This window comes from Alligator mississippiensis, chromosome 9, assembly GCF_030867095.1.
Source record: "Alligator mississippiensis isolate rAllMis1 chromosome 9, rAllMis1, whole genome shotgun sequence".
Taxonomy (NCBI): Eukaryota; Metazoa; Chordata; order Crocodylia; family Alligatoridae; genus Alligator; species Alligator mississippiensis.
The window spans coordinates 70,178,953-70,196,932 of record NC_081832.1 but is presented as its reverse complement, the minus strand read 5'-3'; positions in this window follow the sequence as shown (position 1 = coordinate 70,196,932).

Sequence of the window (17,980 nt, the reverse complement as noted above, 5' to 3'; positions counted from 1 at the left end):
TGAAAAGGCTATGGGTGGTTTCCCTTAGATGCTCTGTAATGTGCTACCCCCCAGTCACAGAAGATGTAGAATCTGCTCCAGAATCTGCTTCTCTACATGCTGTTCATTACTAGTTAATGAAGCTGCTTCTGAAACCCAAATCCCAACTACACAGGAGCATGATACCCCAAAACTAGGACAGGTCTCCCGGTGAAAGCAGCAGCAAAATAAAAGGCTTCTTTTTATATAAAGAATGAAATAAATCTTCCCCAACTAATTGGGGGGGACTTTTCATCCCATCAGTTAGGCCTCTGAAATCATTCACCTACATCTTTCTCAGGAAGACAGGGAGAGGGTGGCAGTTGGTTTTATCTGCAACAGTTTCAGAAGTTACATAGTAATAGATGGGAGTCTCAGCAGGGAGAAAGCTCATCAGCTTTCAATGATCTGTCAAGGGCAATGGCTGTTTCTTGGCATTAGTCACACTTAAAAACACCAAAGAGCATTTCTTTTACTCACAATACAGCATTAATGCCAATGACTAAGCAATTTCTATAAATCAAGCTGCACCAGCATTCAGTAACCTAATACTAATCTGAAAGTGTAAACTAATAATAATGAAGTGGTTTTAATGTTAAAAAGGTCATAGATAAAGAATAATGGGCATTATGATGCTCAGACTTGTAGTTAATTTCAAAGGACGTTAACATGCTATTCAGTATCTAGACTTGGAGCATTAGAAACTGGAGTGAATCAATACAATTAAAAGCCTCCCAGGGCTGTAGTCTTTTTTTTTCTACTTCCATCCTTGCTACTTCATCTGTTCTGCAGATCCTTTGCCTCCTGGATGTTGAAAACATCCTTAACATCCTCTGTCTTTTCAATCTTCTGTATTAGTTTGCTAGACTAAGATCTTCTCTGTATCAACCAGGATCCACCCAACTTTTCGTTCAACTGTGTGCAGCGTAGACCAGTGAGGAGGCTGCGTTGCTCCAAACCCTATTTGCACAACGTCAGATGTAGGGGTGAAGGAAGTACATGCCAGGTGAGAATGTTCAGTGGTAATGCACAACTAGTGTGTGAGGCTGGTAGTTGTGTTGTGATGTCTATGACACACTGACAAGGCTGTACAAGCGGCATGTTGTTACCACTGCTTATTCTACATTCTACTGCCTGATCGTTACCTTGTTACCTCCACCTGTAGTCTCTAGCCCTCAAAGGTTATGGTTCTGTGGCAAATCATACGGGGATTTATGGAGTTCTGATACAGTTTGCAGCAGAGAAAAATTGTCTAATGTACTCTAAGATGGTGAGCTTTTTGGAGCAGGGACTGTCTTTTGTTGTGTGTGTGTACATAATGCAAAATGGGGCCCAATTCATGAACGGGTCTTCTAGTCACACTCCGGCAACACAATCAATCATTGTTAAATAGTGTTCATACATTGCCACTGATTACATTAGAGAAGCCAGATCCCAGGATGGCAGGCCCTCATCTCATCCAACGTACATTTCAAGAAAAGAGTTGCCTTTGTTTAGAGAGAAGCTAAAAGAGAAGTCCTGATATTCTGGCTTTCTGGCCACCTGTCAAAGAAAAAAAGGGGGGAAATGCACTGTAGGGGAGCTCAACTCCACTGAAATCAATTAGATTTCATGTGTTTATACCACCAAAGAGGATGAACAAAAGTGGAGAATAAGTGGCCCTTGCGCAAATGTGAATAAATGACTATCCCTGTGGGATCCTGCAGGGAGGCAGATTAGCCAAGACCCCAGTATCATAAAGAAGGTTTTGCTATTAGTCAGCATTAATGTGAACATCTGTTGCTAGTTCAGTAATCAGCCCTTGTTGTTTGCATGTACAACGTAAACCAAAGGAATATTCATTATTATGAGACAGCAATAAATAATTGAATACACATCTTCCAGTGTAAAGTGTCAACATACTGGTTTGATTCCCAAACAGCACTGTGCAGATGAAGCATCCAAGAGAAAATCTGGCCTCTGCAATTAGTAACATGAACCACTTACACTACTTCAGTTTTACTTAGTCAAAGTTCTAAGCAAACGTAAGCTGGATAATGCCATCAAGAAAAGTGAGGAGAACATGATAACCATAGAACAAGGCCATCCTGAAGACATGCAAAGGTAAAAAGACTTTTTAGATTTAAAAAAATGTGTCAATAGTGCTATAGTAGTTCTTATAAAACCAGAATCATACAACTCAAAGGGACCTCAGGAGGTCATCCAGTAATTCAACCCCCCGCTCAAGGTAGAATCATCCCTGTCTCAACCATCCCCAGTGAGTGTTTAATGTACTCTTAAAAACTTCTGAGGATGCAAACTGCAGAACCTCTCTAAGTAATCTGTTCCAGTACCTAACCAACCTCACACTGAAAAATTGTTTTTAATACCCAACCTAAATCTACCTTGTTGCAATTTAAGCCTGTTACTTCTTTGCCTCCTGTAGACACAGAAAATAGTCTATTGCCATCCTCTTTATAACAACTCTTTATAGATTCATAGATGTTAGGGGCTAGGAGGGACCTCTTGAGATCATCAGATCCAGCCCCGCTGCACTTGGGCAGGAAAGACTGTTGGGGTAAGATGACCCCAGCATGGTGAGCATCCAGATGTTTTTTGAAGATATCCCAAGTAGGTGATTGTGTCACCTCTGCGGGGAGGTCTACCAGACCCTGGATATTTGAACTGTAAGGAAGTTTTTCCTCTAAAGCAGTCTTCTAGCAATTTATGACCATTAATCCTCCCTAGTCTTCCCCTGAGGAGCCCTGGTGAATAGACATTCTTCTGGTCCCTGATATGCACCCCTTATATATGTATAGGCTGCCACCAAGTCCCCTCTGAGTCTCCTCTTCTCCTGGCTGAACAGACCCATGTTTCTCAGCTTCTCATCATATGCCCTGCTCTCCATACCTCTAACCATATGTGAAGCCCTCCTTTGGACCCTCTCAAGCCCCTCCACATCCTTCCTGAAGTATGGTGCTCAGAACTGGACGCAGTACTCCAGTTCACCAAGGTCGAGTAAAGCAGGAGGATGACATCCTTAGCCTTGTTTGAGATACATCGGTAGATGCAGCTAGTGTTTTGTTTGCTTTGCCGGCTACGGCATCGCTTTGGTGGCTCATGTTTATTCTATGGTCTATCTATCAAGACTCCCAGGTCTCTTTCGGTTGTGGTGCTAGTAAGCGTAGCACCGCCAAGCCTTTAAGCATGTTGCAGGTTGTTTTCCCCCAGGTGGGGCATCTTACACTTCTCGGTGTTGAATATCATCAGGTTTTGATCCGCCCACCTTGCGAGCCTGTCCAGATCAGCATCCCCAGCCTATCCTCCAGCATGACTGCAGTCCCCCATAATTTGGTGTCACCTGCAAACTTTGCCAGTCCGCTTTTAATAGCCAAATCCAAATCATTAAATGAATATATTAAAAAGTACTGGTCCGAGTACTGAACCCTGTGTATGTATGTATGTATGTATTATGTATTTGAAGACTGCGTCAAATTGCCCTCAGCCTTCTCTTCCTCAGGTTAAATAATCCCAGTCCTTATAGACCTTTGTCCTTGTAGACCTCTAATCATTTTTGTTACTGTCCTCTGGACTCTTTCCAAACTGTCCACATGTTCCTTGAAGTGTGGTGCTCAGAGGTGGCTGCAGTACTCCAGGTGAGGCCTCACCAGTGCTGGATACAGAGGAAGAATCACTTCATGTAACTTGCAGGCAGAGATCCTGCTAATACATCCCAAAAACAGTTATTGGCATTTTTTGCAACAATAGTACACTGTTGACTTTTGTTTGGCATGCACTACAGCTCCCACATCCTTTTCTGCCCAGTGGTTACAGCACTCTCCTGGGAAGAGGGACATATGACTATGAATCCCCCAGGTTGAGGAGGCTCAGTGGTTCCATTTCCTGAGTGCTTTCTTCTCCAGGATATTACTTAAAACAGGAGTGTCAACTATATGGCCTGCCTGTAGTCCAGCAGGCTATTGGAAGTTAAGGAGTGAGGCCTGCCACAGAATGTAGTTTCTGGCCCTTGATAGACATAGCCATCAGCATCAGGCCCCCAAACCCTTGCTGATGCCCACCCCTAGACCCATGCCATCACCTAGTCCCAGACCTGCCACAGCTGCTACTGGCTCCACAGATCCAACCTGGGAGGAGCCCCAGCACTCCTGATCCAGTCTGAGGCCCAGGGTGAATTTGACACCCCTGACTTGAGGGCTAAGTACAGACAATCAAAAAGCCTGAGGTTGAATTGATTCTGTCTTTGCAGGTTAGTCTAAACTGCAAAGATTGAACCAATAAGCAAATTAACAGACATTCACTTTTGATTCAGGAAATGCAGGCACATGCCTGCAGTGGCTCAAGCCAGAAGCCGGAGGGTGCTACAGCACAACTCTCTGGCACATAGCCAGCATGAGCTGTGTGTTTCCTCCCTCTTCCTGCTGCCCCTGAGGTCTCTGGGATTTGCAGTCCAGACTCACAACAGAAAGACTCTGCAGGGTTGCTCATCACTTCCTCTTCCTGCTTCCAGGTGCCTCTGGGATTTGTAGTAGACACTCGCATCCAGCACTAAGTAAGCAGTGCAAGGCAGCTCTGTACTCGGGGGAAGGAAAGTTTAACCCCCCCTCATCCTCCCTCCCAGCCCCAGACCCCAACAGGGGTTTGCCTGCAGGGACCAGTGAGCCACCCAATGAGGCCAGTCAGCCAGCTCTTACTGCTTCAGCTAGGAATCAGAAGGGTGGGGCCAGTCCTGCTCTCTGAAGCAGACAGCACAGCCCAGCCCAAGGCTGCAAAGCATGCTGGGATGCTGGGGGACTCTGATTTTACTTGAACTAGGAAGAGGTTTGGGACAGAAGTTTCATAAACCAGTTTGACCTAAACCAGTTAAGTCTGATACTACACTCAAACAGGTTTATCTTAAACCAGTTTCAGCCATTTTGAAACTGGTTTATGTGCACTGAACTTCTATTCTGTTACAGGTTTAAACCAGTTTCTGATCACTTAAACCAGCTTATGTGTAACTTCTGTCCCTAGCCAAAAGGTTATGCTAACCCTCATAAAATAACTTTGTGCTCTGCTTCCTGAGCAGACAGAAGTGCTGACGGAGCAGCTCTGACTCAGGTACCTAAGCTCCAGAGAAGGGCACCTGTGCAGACACCCCCTGGTACTTAGTATTTCCTATTGTGTGCCTCTAGGTGGCTCCCTGCTCAATATCTGGGCTCTCTGAATTGTTCTTTGTAGGCATTTCACTCTCCCCATTGACTGTGGAGGGAGCTGTGTCTAGCCCTGTTTGTCTGAAGCACTCTCCTGAGCCAGGCATCTGACTTTTAAACATGCTTGAGCATAACTGGAGGTGCTTAAAGAGCTGATCTGGATTTGACCTTTATACCACAGCAAGTGTGTTGCTAACCCCAGTCCTGTTAAAGCATGTTTGTTTCTGAGAAGTTTCCTTCCTCCAATTCAGCTGGTTTCTGAATAAATGGAACCAACACCATCCTGCTGGGTAGTTGCAGAGGTTAGTTATCCACAGAATGTATTGATTTTTAGAGCCCCTATTGCTGTAGCAGCTTTATCAAAGCCTGGAGCAAAAGTATTTATTGAGCCCGATGTGTGAGAGAGTTAGAGGGACTAAATAAATTGTGAAGAGATGGTCTTGCTGCTGCTGTAGGGTTTTATGCACCCTGTCAGTCAGCTAAGCTGGACTGCAGAGTTAGGGCTCTGAGTACTGAGAACGCACATGGGTGTTAGAGCAAAGGGTCAGATTCTGTTCTCATTCACACCAGGGCCAGTCTGGAAAATACCGATGACCAGGTAAGTTATTTCAGATTTACATCAGTGCACATCAGTAAAGAACTTGGCCCAAAGTGTAGTTTAAGTGAAAGGTAGGTCTGTGCCAGTTATATTGCCTGACTTCCTCAGACGGCAGCGTATGAAAGGAGTTAGATCATTTATGGAAACGAACTGTGCCATGAAAAAGATGGGTCCAATCTCTCTTCTAGACATGCTGCTGCAACTCCATGCCTATGCCAAGTGGGTGTGAAGCATTACTATCAGCAAGATAGCTTTGCACACCCACTTTGCCCTCACTTCCAGCAAGGATGGATGAAAGCCAGTGAAGAATTAAGCCCCAATTGTCCAACTAATCCTATTTCTAGCTGTGGCCAAAATCAGGTGTGCTTTAAGGAAGGATAGAGAAACTTCCAGAAACAACTGGAAACAACTGGAAACTAGAGCACTACTGCATGATGTGTAGAGCTGGTTGACAATATCCAATTTTAAATTTTTTTCTATCCTGCAATATATAGTTGCAAAAATGCTTGCAAGAAAAGTTGCAGTTTTGCAGTCAGCTCTAATGATGTGAGATGGCTTCTATCTAGTCATCAAGTGGTGACCAGAAGCACAAAAATTAAGAACAATTTAATTATTGTACTTAGTCATGAAACTGCAGAATTTCTTCCAATATCTCATATTCTAGAGCGGTGGTTCTCAATCTTTTCAGACTCAAGATACACCTCATCAGACTCAAAGCACCCCTTGGAAAAAGTCAGCTCTTGGTTTTCACTTGTTTTTTTGACTGTAGAACAATTCTTCTGGTCCAAAGGCCTCAGAAAGAGCACAACAGGTCAGATGTTCTGAATATTATGGACTCCTATTTGAAATTTCTGGGTTTATCTTGTGAATTGTGTCTGCACACCTAATAGTGCTAACATTGCATGGCAACCCAAGGCACCCTGTCTCTAGTGGGTTATGGAATAGAGAAAATCCCACACAATTTACTGATTCGTTTTGATGCACTGGCTGGGGGAGTAGTTAACTGATCGCACGATTTCACAATGATTACACACTTAATTTATACAACACAATTTTATTTTAAAACTCTTTGCTACGTATATAACACTGCTTAGCTTTAAGAAACACCACAAACATTAAAAACACAATAATTACATATATCAGAAACAATGCTCCGAATGCACTTCCTTCCCAAACAATACTATAAGAATTAGTGTTACAAAAACAACTACAATTACAACTAAAAGTTAAATTTGAATCAATACTATTATTTTCATATTATACTTACAATCCCAGAATTCCAAGAAGCCAAATACCAAAATATGGTTTCATTCCTCAGTAGTACGATTCAATGAAATGGGCTCAGCAATACAATTCAATAGGCTGGCCTCAGCAGTGATAGGACTAAGTCCCCTTCCTTCAGTCCTTTTCAGGTGCTCCGCGGCTTCAGCGTGAACTAAGAGATTCGTGTTCACGGAGAGGGTGGTTTCAGGTGATCAGTCTGAACCAGGCTATACTTGCGATTTTTTCTTCGTTGTTCTACAAGTATAGTCACCTCCAAATTGGGACAGCAAGTTACTGTTTTTATTGAGCGAGTTGCCGTCAGAGGGCTCCTCCTACTCAATATATGTCACTGTTCCCAAATTTGGGCTCGGATCTTACTCAACAGATTCTTTTACCTTTGTTGAGCATTTTAAATAACCTTTGGGAAACTTCCATATCACTGCAAATGCCCTTTTCTTACTAACCTGGTCAAAAGGCCTCAGGGTTTGATCTCTTGGAATTCAGGATATTTGCTCTCTTTGTAAAAGATTTCTAAAAGATGAAATTTAAATTAAGACTTTAAGCGAAGTCAGGACCTTTTGCACGTAGTCCCAAAACAATGAACTAGATAAGGAGATAAATCTTATCTTCTTCCTGAAACTGGCTAATGGGCAACCTTTACAAACATTCAAACTATTTCATTCAATATGACACATCCTTGCAAGGATCTGAAGGCACCCCAGGGTGCTGCAGAACCCTAGCTGAGAATCACTGCTCTAGAGTCTAAACTATTTGCTCTGGTATTAGCCTGTAACAGTGAGTTCCCCAGTTGTAAATTACATATATATTTATTTGCTCCAATTTTGGCATCTTTAATTTTATCAAGTGTCCCATTAAATTTGTATTATAAGATTGGATTATAAAATAAGTCCTGATAGGTCTTAATGACAATTAAATGTAATTTACCCAGAACTTTCAGGACCAGATATTTATAGGTATTATATGCTTTAAGATAGGCACAAAGTGCAATTTTCAACAGTGTCTGAATAATTTTTTTAATCCCAGTAAGCACTTATCTGCAGGTTTAGATTCCTTGAAAATCTGGCCCTTAGTTGCCTGAAATGCTCCATGGAAAAATGATTAAGCATAAATCCAGTTCACTGTAAACAGTATATCTGCTCTTATTCTGCACTTTCTTCACAATGGTTAGCCCTCATGTTTGTTGGGTTTTTTACTGCCTGCTTGTTTATTATTATTCAGAACTGGTCACTTTGTAACCCGCTGCTGAACAAGACTGCTGAACAACACCAGTCTAAGGGAAGGCAAGCACCTGAATGCCAGCCAACATGGCTTTGTGACTGGCAGGTCTTGCCTGACCAACCTCATCTCCTTTTATGATCAGGTAACACATGCCTTGGACAAAGGAGATGATGTGGACCTCATATATCTGGATTTCATGAAAGCCTTTGACCTAGTTTCCCCTGATGTCCTCATGGCTAAACTGGGGAACTGTGGCCTTGATCATCTGGCTATGGGGTCGGACCCAAAGAGTACTAGTTGACGGGAGCAAATCAACATGGCACAGGTTGACCAGTGGAATCCCTCAGGGCTCGATACTTGGGCCAGTACTCTTCAACATTTTCATTAACAAGCTGGATTCAGGAATCAGATGCGAACTGGCAAAGTTTGTGGATGATACCAAATTATGGGGGAGGGTGGTCACACCGCAGGACAGGCTGGGAATACAGGCTGACTTGGATACTCTCTCAAGTTGGGCCAACCTAAACTTGATGGCCTTCAATGTAGAGAAGTGTAAGGTGCTTCACCTTGGTAGGAAGAACCTTCAACATACTTACAGGATCTGCAGTGCTACGTTCACTAGCACCATGACTGAAAGGGATTTGGGGGTCTTGACTGACCACAAAATCAATATGAGTCACCAATACAATGCTGTGGCTGGCAAAGCAAACCAAACTCTGGCACGCATCCACCAATGCATCTCAAGCAAAACCAGGGAAGTCATCCTCCCACTTTACTTGACCCTGGTGAGAGTGCAGCTTGAGTACTGCTTCCCGTATTGCCCCCCTTCAACTTCAGGAAGGATGTGGAGAAGCTTGAGAGAGTCCAGAGAAGAGCCACTCATATGATCCAAGGCCTGGAGGGCAAGCCGTACGAGGAGAGGCTGAGGGACTTGGGATTCTTCAGTCTGGAAAAGAGAAGGCTCAGGGGGGACTTTGTGGCAGCCTACAGTTATATAAGAGGGGTACATCAGGACCTAGAAGAACAGCTGTTCTCCCCAAGGGATAACAAGGTCTAATGGCCATAAACTCCAGGAAGGTCGATTTAGACTAGACATAAGAAAAAAGTTCTTTATGATGCAAGTGTCCAGGGCCTGGAACAAACTCCTCTCAGAGGTGGTGCAAGCACCTACTCTGGACTCCTTCAAAAAACATGTGGATGTATTTCTTGCTGGGGTTACTTAATCCCAGCTGACTTCCTGCCTGGGGGGGGGAAGGCGGCTGGACTCAATGATCTCAAGAGGCCCCTTCCAGCCCCTAACGTCTATGAAATCTATGACATCTATGAAAGTCTATGAAATCTAAGACTGATAATTGGAAAAACATCCAAATGAACGGGAAATACTCTGTGGCAAGGATTAGTGTCACAGGGTTGGGTCCCAGGGGTGGCTGTGACATTTCCCTGGAGGCTCCACGACCGTGCCTCATTCTATCCCTAGGCACCTTTCCCTCTCACCTACTACGCTTTGATGGTAAATATGATCATAGGGAGGCTGCCTACAGGCCTTTATGTGGCCTGGTTCCACTGAACCCCTGTCAGCCTCTACCTGTGCCCAGGCCCCTCATTGGGCCTCATTCCAGAACTGTGCCCCCAAACAGCACCTCGATCCTTACGGGCAAACTGCGTGGCTCCAAATCCATCCCTACACCATGCCCCATGCCTCACAGATGACATCCTTACAGGTATACACCCATTGCTGACACAACCCCTCACTGGGTCTTCTGACTCCTCAGCCTCTCAGCCCCACTCTGATTGCCAGACCCCTTGGTCTTTCCTCTGGCCCCTCTCTAGGCCCTCAGACCCCCTGGTCTCACTCAACCAGTCATGGGCTACCAGGCCCCTTGATTTCTCTTGGCCCCTCTCTGGACTGTCAGCCCCCTTTCTGGTCCCTGTTATTTCTTCATTTCCTGCCCCCCCTTGCTGGCCCCTCCCTGGGCTGCCAGACCCACACAGTCCCAACCTTCTCTGGCCCCAGGGTCATCCACAAGGCAGTGGGAACTGAAGCTTTCAGGTGCCCCATCCTCGCATTTCCCTGGAATGCCCATATATGGCATTTCATGAAGGCTGCCCCACCACAGGCAGCTCAACCATACCAACCAACTCCAGTAGGGTGCAGTTTTAGGTGTTACCCAGGATCGGGTTTCCAAATCTTTCTGGTCTTACACATCCCTGTCTGGGCTCCTGGCCCTCCTGGGCTGCTAACCACCGGGCTCCCTGGCCCTGGCTCCATCTTGCATCCGAGTTCTCTATATCTGGCTCCCAGCTCACTCTCGGACCCTTACCAGCCATCATCATCCTGGGCTGCATGCTGTGCCTCTCCTAGGCCCTGGCCCAACCTCCAGGCCAGTCAAGACTCCAGGCTCGCCCAGCTCTGGCCGTCTCTCGTGGTGGGTTCCCTTACCCTTCAGCCCCTCTTGGGCCCTGGCCCCAGTATAGGCCAGTCGAGGTTCCCAGGGTCTGTCCTCCAGCTGCCAGCCCTTTCTTCTCTGTGGGTCTACCCACTTGGGTCCCTCCATGGGTCACTCTCTCTTCCTCTCTCTGCAGGCGTGGAGCCCTCCATAAGTCTTCCTTACTGCAGCCCCTTCCTTCTCTGGGCTCATCCAGGCCCCTCTTGGCCTCTCACAAAGCCCCTATGCACACAGGACCCTCCTCTCTGGGCTTGTCTTGCGCCCTTCTCTCAACAGGCCCCAGGCACTCAGCTGCTTTCTCAGGGCTCTGAACCCCACACTGGGTCCCCAGGAGCCTCCTCCATCCCCTTACTTCCTACCCAAAACTCCGGATGTCATTCTCCATGCTGGCATGCAGGAGCTGCAGCTTTTCCACTGGGTGATGTTCCTACACCAGCTCCCAAGATGATATGCTAGCCTGGCTCTCAGGGTCTGGGTTTTTACCTTGTCTAAGCCCAGCCCTCTTCCAATCAGGTGACTCCCTTCAATCAAGTGACTCCTTTGATCAGGCCTAGCCTCACCTGCTGGCCCCCTGGGTCAGCCGACTCAGCAATTAGCCCTGACCTCCACCTGCCCGTGGCTCAACAGGCTGCCTGACCTCTTGAAGTGACAGACACATCCAGTGCCCTGCCACACTCCTCCCCACTTAAGCTCAAAGCGGCAGGCACAAGTGCCCTGCCACAATCAAAACTTTTTAGGAGCAGCAAGCTGAAATAATGCAGCTCAGTTCAAGGCAGGCCACTGCTTGTGAACTGACTGCTGCTGCCACTTCCCCAACTGCTCACGTGCTGCTGTCGTGCTTGTGACCCACCGCAATAATGACCTTGCTGTTGACTTGCTGCTGACCTCTTGGTTCTGTGGTCTGAATGAAACTTCTTGGTGGGCTAGAACTAGCCTATGGGCTGTAGATTACCAACCCCCGCTTTATTTATGGTTCTGTTACCCAATTCTTCTGCTTGCCAACTTTTCAGTACTGAGTAAATCATGTAATCCCTGGGTTTGACTCGGAGAACCAGTGATCTCGCGGGTCACTAGATTCCACTGATGTACAATAATTCAGAGTCGAATCCAGGGATTACATGATTTTCACCATCAAACTTATAGGTTTCCCCGTTTTTAAAAGGGAAATCATTGTATTTTCTTGCATTCTCATCCCTTCTCACCCTTGCTAAAGGGTGTTAACAAGCATCAGTTTGTATTTGCACAAGTCTTTGGAAAAGTCAAGTGATATATAGGTGCTAAGCATTAATACTCTCATTCCAAAACCTCATGAAGGCCTCTCCACTCCAGTCATACCCATTCTGCAGCTAGAATATTTTGACTACCCAACTCAGACTTTGTCTAGAAGACCTTGCTTCCCACTTCCTGGAATCAACCCCATGTCTCCTCTTTCTTAATTTAATTATGTTATCAGTCTTTCTGGGAACACATCTTGCTCTTTGCTTTGTTTGTTCTGCTCAAATTCTGATAACACAAAAAGGACGTGTTCACATAGCATAGCCCCATTTTATGCACATACCTTTAGGTGTATACACACTCATATGGGCAGGCTACAAGCACAAGCCTCATCTGTGGACAAAGCCCCCTTTGAAGATCTGTCCCAAACCACACTCCTGACTCTATCATATAACTCCTTCTATTGACATCTTTTTCCAAATTGTTCTTCACTGGTTAGGGATTTATTGGTAGCTGCACGGATGCAGTATCACTTGTTGGAACTAATTAAAAGGCTTATTGTGGATGTCTTTACCAAGACATCACTCAGGGATTAATTCCTATTTGTTTGAACATGTTAGCCATAAGAAGAAGAAGAATTTCAGTGCATTAATTGATTCATGGCCAAATAATGAAAATGGAAGATGGCAAATAAAAAAACTTGAAATTCTGTTTAATAGATTTCATAGACATTAGGGGCTGGAAGGGACCTCATGAGATCATCGAGTCTAGCCTCCGTGCCAGAGGCAGGAAGTCTGCAGGGATCAGATGATCCTAGCAAGATAAACATCCAAATGCCTTTTGAATGAGTCCAGAGTAGGTGCTTGCACCACCTCTGCAGGGGAGTCTGTTCCAGACCTTGGGCACTTGGACTGTAAAGAAGTTCTTCCTTACATCAAGTCTGAATCGGCCTTCTAGAAGTTTGTGGCCATTGGACCTAGTTATTCCTTGGGGAGCCCTGGTGAACAACTGTTCTCCCAGATCCTGATGCACACCCCTTATATACTTATAGGCAACCACCAAGTCCCCCCGAGCCTTCTCTTTGCCAGGCTGAAGAGTCCCATGTCCCTCAGCCTCTCCACGTAAGGCTTGTTCTCTTGGCCTTTGATCATACAGGTGGCTCTCCTCTGGACTCTCTTGAGCTTATCCACATTCCTCCTGAAGTGGGGGGCCCAAAACTATATGCACTACTCCACCTGTGGCCTCACTAAGGCAGAGTAAATCGGGAGGATGACATCTCTGGTTTTGCTCAAGATACATTGGTAGATGCATGACAGAGTTTGGTTTGCTTTGCCAACTGCAGCATCACATTGGAGGCTCATGTTCATTGTGTGGTCAATCAAGACCCCCAACTCCCTTTCAGCCGTGGTGCTAGCAAGCGTAGCACCGCAGAGCCTATAAGTATGATGCTGGTTTTTTTTCCCAAGGTGGAGTACCCTGCATTTCTCTACATTGAATGCCATCAGGTTTTGGTCTGCCCACTTTGCAAGCATGCCCAGGTCAGCCTGTATCCCAGCCTGTCCTCCAGCGTGACCACCTTCCCCTGTAGTTTAGTGTTATCTTCGAACTTTGCCAGTCCGCATCCGATGCCTGAATCCAGGTCATTAATGAAGATATTTAAGAGTACCAGCCTGATCACTGAGCCCTGGGGGATTCCACTGGTAACCTTGTGTCCTGTTGATTTGTTCCCATCAACTAGTACCCTTTGGGTCCAACCCCAGAGCCAGGTCCCCAGCCATCGGACTGTGAGATGGTCGAGGCCACAGTTCTCCAGCTTGGTCATGAGGACATCATGGGAGACCAAATCAAAAACCTTCTTGAAGTCCAGAGAAATAACATCAACCTCATCTCCCTTGTCCAGACCATATGTCACCTGGTCATACAAGGAGATGAGGTTGGTCAGGCAAGACCTTCCAATAATAAAACCATGTTGACTGGCATTCAGTAAGTTACCTTCTGCTAGCCTGTTGCAGATGGATCCCTTGATAATTTTCTCCAAGATATTTCCAGGGATGGACATCAGACTGATAGTAGGTCTGTAATTCCCTGGATCTTCTTTCTTCCCTTTCTTGAAGATTGGGAACACATTGTTTCTTTTTCAGTCCCTTTGTGACTTGGCAAATAAAATAACCACAGATGACAGTGTTTGTTTGTTGTAGTGTTGGAGGGTTTCAGAAATATCATGCATTGGCTTATGTGACCACACACACACACACACACACACACATCCATCCTCTTCAGTCTTCTGGTACATCACTCAAGTGCCACAAGCTTTCAAATATCTTGGCCATAGGGCATGTTATGATGTCCACGAGCTCTTTTAAGACTCTCGGGTGTAATCCATCTGGGCCCGCAGATTGATGGCTGTCAAGCCTCTCAAGGTGTTCTCTCACTTGCTCTACATCAATTGTGGGCCCATCTCTTGAGCCCTGGTTGCTTTGCGTCCTGTCTAACAGCGTGACCCCATTGGCCCGGTGGAAAACTGACGCAAAGTAATAATTTACGAGATTGACCTTTTCTTGGGCGTCAGATGTCAGTTACCCCATTTGATCTCGTAGGGGGCCAATGTTGCTTTTGTTTTTCCTCCAACTTCCCACATATTTGAAGAATGACCTTTTGTTATCCTTGATTCCGGTGGCTAGCCTGAGTTCGGTTGCTGCTTTGACTTTTGTGGACCACTCCCTACAGGCACAGGCTAATGTTGAGTAGTCCTCCTTGGTGATGATTCCAGTTTTTCATCTGGTATAGGCTTCTCTTCTTTTGTTTCAGGAGATCCAGATGTTCCCTGTTGAACCAAGGGGGCTTCCCCGCCTTCTGACTGCATTTCCTGTGGGATGCAATGGACTTCCCTTGCACATTTAGGATTGAGTTCTTTAGGAACAACCATTCCTCATGGACTACCCTTCCTAGGGGTCCATGGTCCCTTAGTGCCTAACTGACCAGTCTTCTGAGTTTGTGGAAGTCAGCCTTCCCAAAGTTGAGGATTTCTGTTTTACTGAGGAATTTTCCTACCCTGCATTGGACAGAGAAAGTAATCAGATCATGGTCACTGTCACCAAGCTTGCCCTCAATCCTCAGATCACTCACCAGATCATCCCCTTTGGCCAGAACCAGATACAGCAGTGCCTCTCCCCTAGTTGGCCCATAGACCTCTTGTGTTAGGTACAGGTTGTTAATGCAGGCAAGGAAGTTACAACACTGGTCAGACCTGGCCGTGTGCTCATCCCACAAGATTTCAGGGAGGTTGAAGTTTCCCATGATGATCATACATCAAGAACGTGCAGCCATGGCCAGTTGCCTAATGAATTTGAGATTCAGTTCTTCTTCTTGGTTAGGAGGTCTGTAATAGACTCCTATGAGTATATCCCCTTCCCCATGTTCTCCCCGTATTTTAACCCAGAGGGTCTCAAGATGCCCTCCATGGTTAATAAATTCAGTTTGAAGGAAAGTGTACTGCTCCTTGACATAGACTGCTACACTCGCAAACCTCTTCCCAACACAATCTCTTCTGTAGAGGGATAGCCTTCTATACCTACTGACCAGTCATAGGAGGAGTCCCACCAGGTCTCCGTTATCCCTACAAGGTCATAATCGTTATCAGTCAGGAGAAGGGACAGCTCCTCTTGCTTGTTACCTAAGCTCCTGGCATTTGTGTACAGGCAGTGGAGCCTGCCATGGGAAGTCCTAGGCTTCCTTATGTGACGGGACATAACCTTTCCTTGGGCTCTCATCTGAGTGGGTTCCCTTGGGCTACCTAAGCTGCTACTGCTATGATTGGCGTGACCTGGTTTAGAACTGTTGATAGACCTCCCATCCCCCAGTGATCTTAATTTAAAGTTAAGTAGGTCAGCCATTCTGGTCGAGAAGAGCTTCTTCCCTTTCCAGGTGAGGTGGAGGGCATCCCTTCCCAACAGTCCGCAACCTCTCTCACTGAAATGTGAAGTGTGGTCAAAGAAGCCAAAGCCCTTATGGTGGCACTATCACCAGAGTCTCCTGTTCACCTCACCGATGCACCTATCCCTCCAGAGGCTGTGACCTGTGACAGGGAGGACTAAGGAAAAAACCACCTGAGCCCCCAGACACCTGAGCCCAGCTGCCAGAGTCCTGTAGTCACGCATGACCCAGCTAGGATTGCTCCGAGTCATGTCATTTGTGCCCACGCGGATGAGTAGCATGGGATGGTGGTCCAAGGGCTGGATGAGTTTAAGGATCCTCTCAGTCACATCATGGACACAAGCCCCAGGGAGGCAGCAGACCACATGGGCTATGGGGTCGGGCTGACAGATTGGGCCTTCTATCCCCCAGGCCTGTGTGAAGCGGCTAGTATTTGCTTTGGATTCATATTCAGATTCGGCCAATTTGGGGGACAGTGATTCGATTTGGTGATTTGAATCACTGTCTCGAATCGATTCGGAGATTCGGTCACCGTCGAATCAGCCAAATCAAATAGGTCCCATCCCCCGCCTGCTCTCCCAGGTAAACTCAGATGTATCGTCCAAGGGCTACTCTTTTTGGGTTTCATTTCTAAGAATTCCCAGAGCTCTAATCTAAAAATGTCTCCTCTTTGGATCTCTAGAGCATTGTTGGAATACGTAATTCTGTTAGAGGTGCCATCTTTCTGATGGAACATTCATATCTGCTCATCTCTTAATCAATGCCAGGTTAATGTTATATCCAGTGCCCCTGGAAAAATCTGGATATAACCCTCATGTTCTGGCTAGCATCTCTCTCTCCATCAAAGGGATCTGCTTGGGAGCCATTGCTGGGCACACAGGGGCTACTGCATGAGCTTACAGCAGGAGGACACTGTCCTACAGTTATCTAACCCATCAGTGTGTCAGATATTAGTGAGAGGGGAGCTGTGTGCAACCATATTCTGTCCTAGTTATGTACACTTTTTATCTTTCAGAGTTTGCTTGTTTCCATTTATTTAATCAAAGAGCTGAACTCCTTTTTGGTGACATAATTTGTCAGCAGGCTTAGCTTATACCAAAAATGTTGATCAAAGGACAACAGGTAATGATTTTATGCACTGTTTGATAGCAAACCAACCTGATATTATAGCTTTGCATCAGTAGCTGTGCATTTAATACTTTTATCCTCATTTCCACTGAAACAAGCTATTCTACTAAGGACAGATGGTTTAGTGACAAAAATCATTTGGTTTTCCCTCCCCCCCACCCATCAAGTAAATGCATTACATTCAATAGCTCCTTGCCCAGGTTATGACACAGAAAATTGTTGCTTGTAATTAGAGATTGATCCAAGATACTTTATAGGTTTTATAACTGGTCTTCCCTAAAATCTGGGGTATGATACATATGGTTTTGTGACATGAGGCAATGCTATAGTTGTCCCTGAGTCCTGCCTCTTTAAATAAGCACAGTTCTGCCTGTGCTGTGATGGGAAGCAATGGAATAACTGTAGGAGTGACTGCCCAAGGCACTGACTTGGGGGACTTGAAGGGGGGCCCAGCAGCCATGCATTCATGTTCGCAATCACAGCTGCAACTGGAACTCACCACTTCTATCTTGGTCTAGGTGCCCAGCCACATCCCTACATTGCTGCTGGGAGGCCTTTTTAGATGTGTAAGGAACACACTCCTAGATGATAGAAAATGTACACTTGTTTTTTCTTTACTTGCTACTTTCTTTATCTCAAGTAAAAATTCACATATTTTCTCCTGCATGTAAAACAGAAAGGGGCAGGGGGAGGTTCTGGCTCGTTTTTGCTTATAAAAGAGTCTTTCTAACTTCATGGGTCTTGCTTATGGAAAAAGCAGAGCTGGTTGAAAATGCCATCGGGATGAGTTCCAGCTGAGAGCATGGTGAGCCGGTGCAGGTGTCGCTGCATGGAGCATCTGCTAGGGACTGGGACCTTGGGAGCTGCTTGAGGTGGTTTGGGTCTCCAACCCCAGAACAAAGCCGGATGGCGCAGGCGTCACTGTACAAAGGGTCTAAGAAGGACTGGGA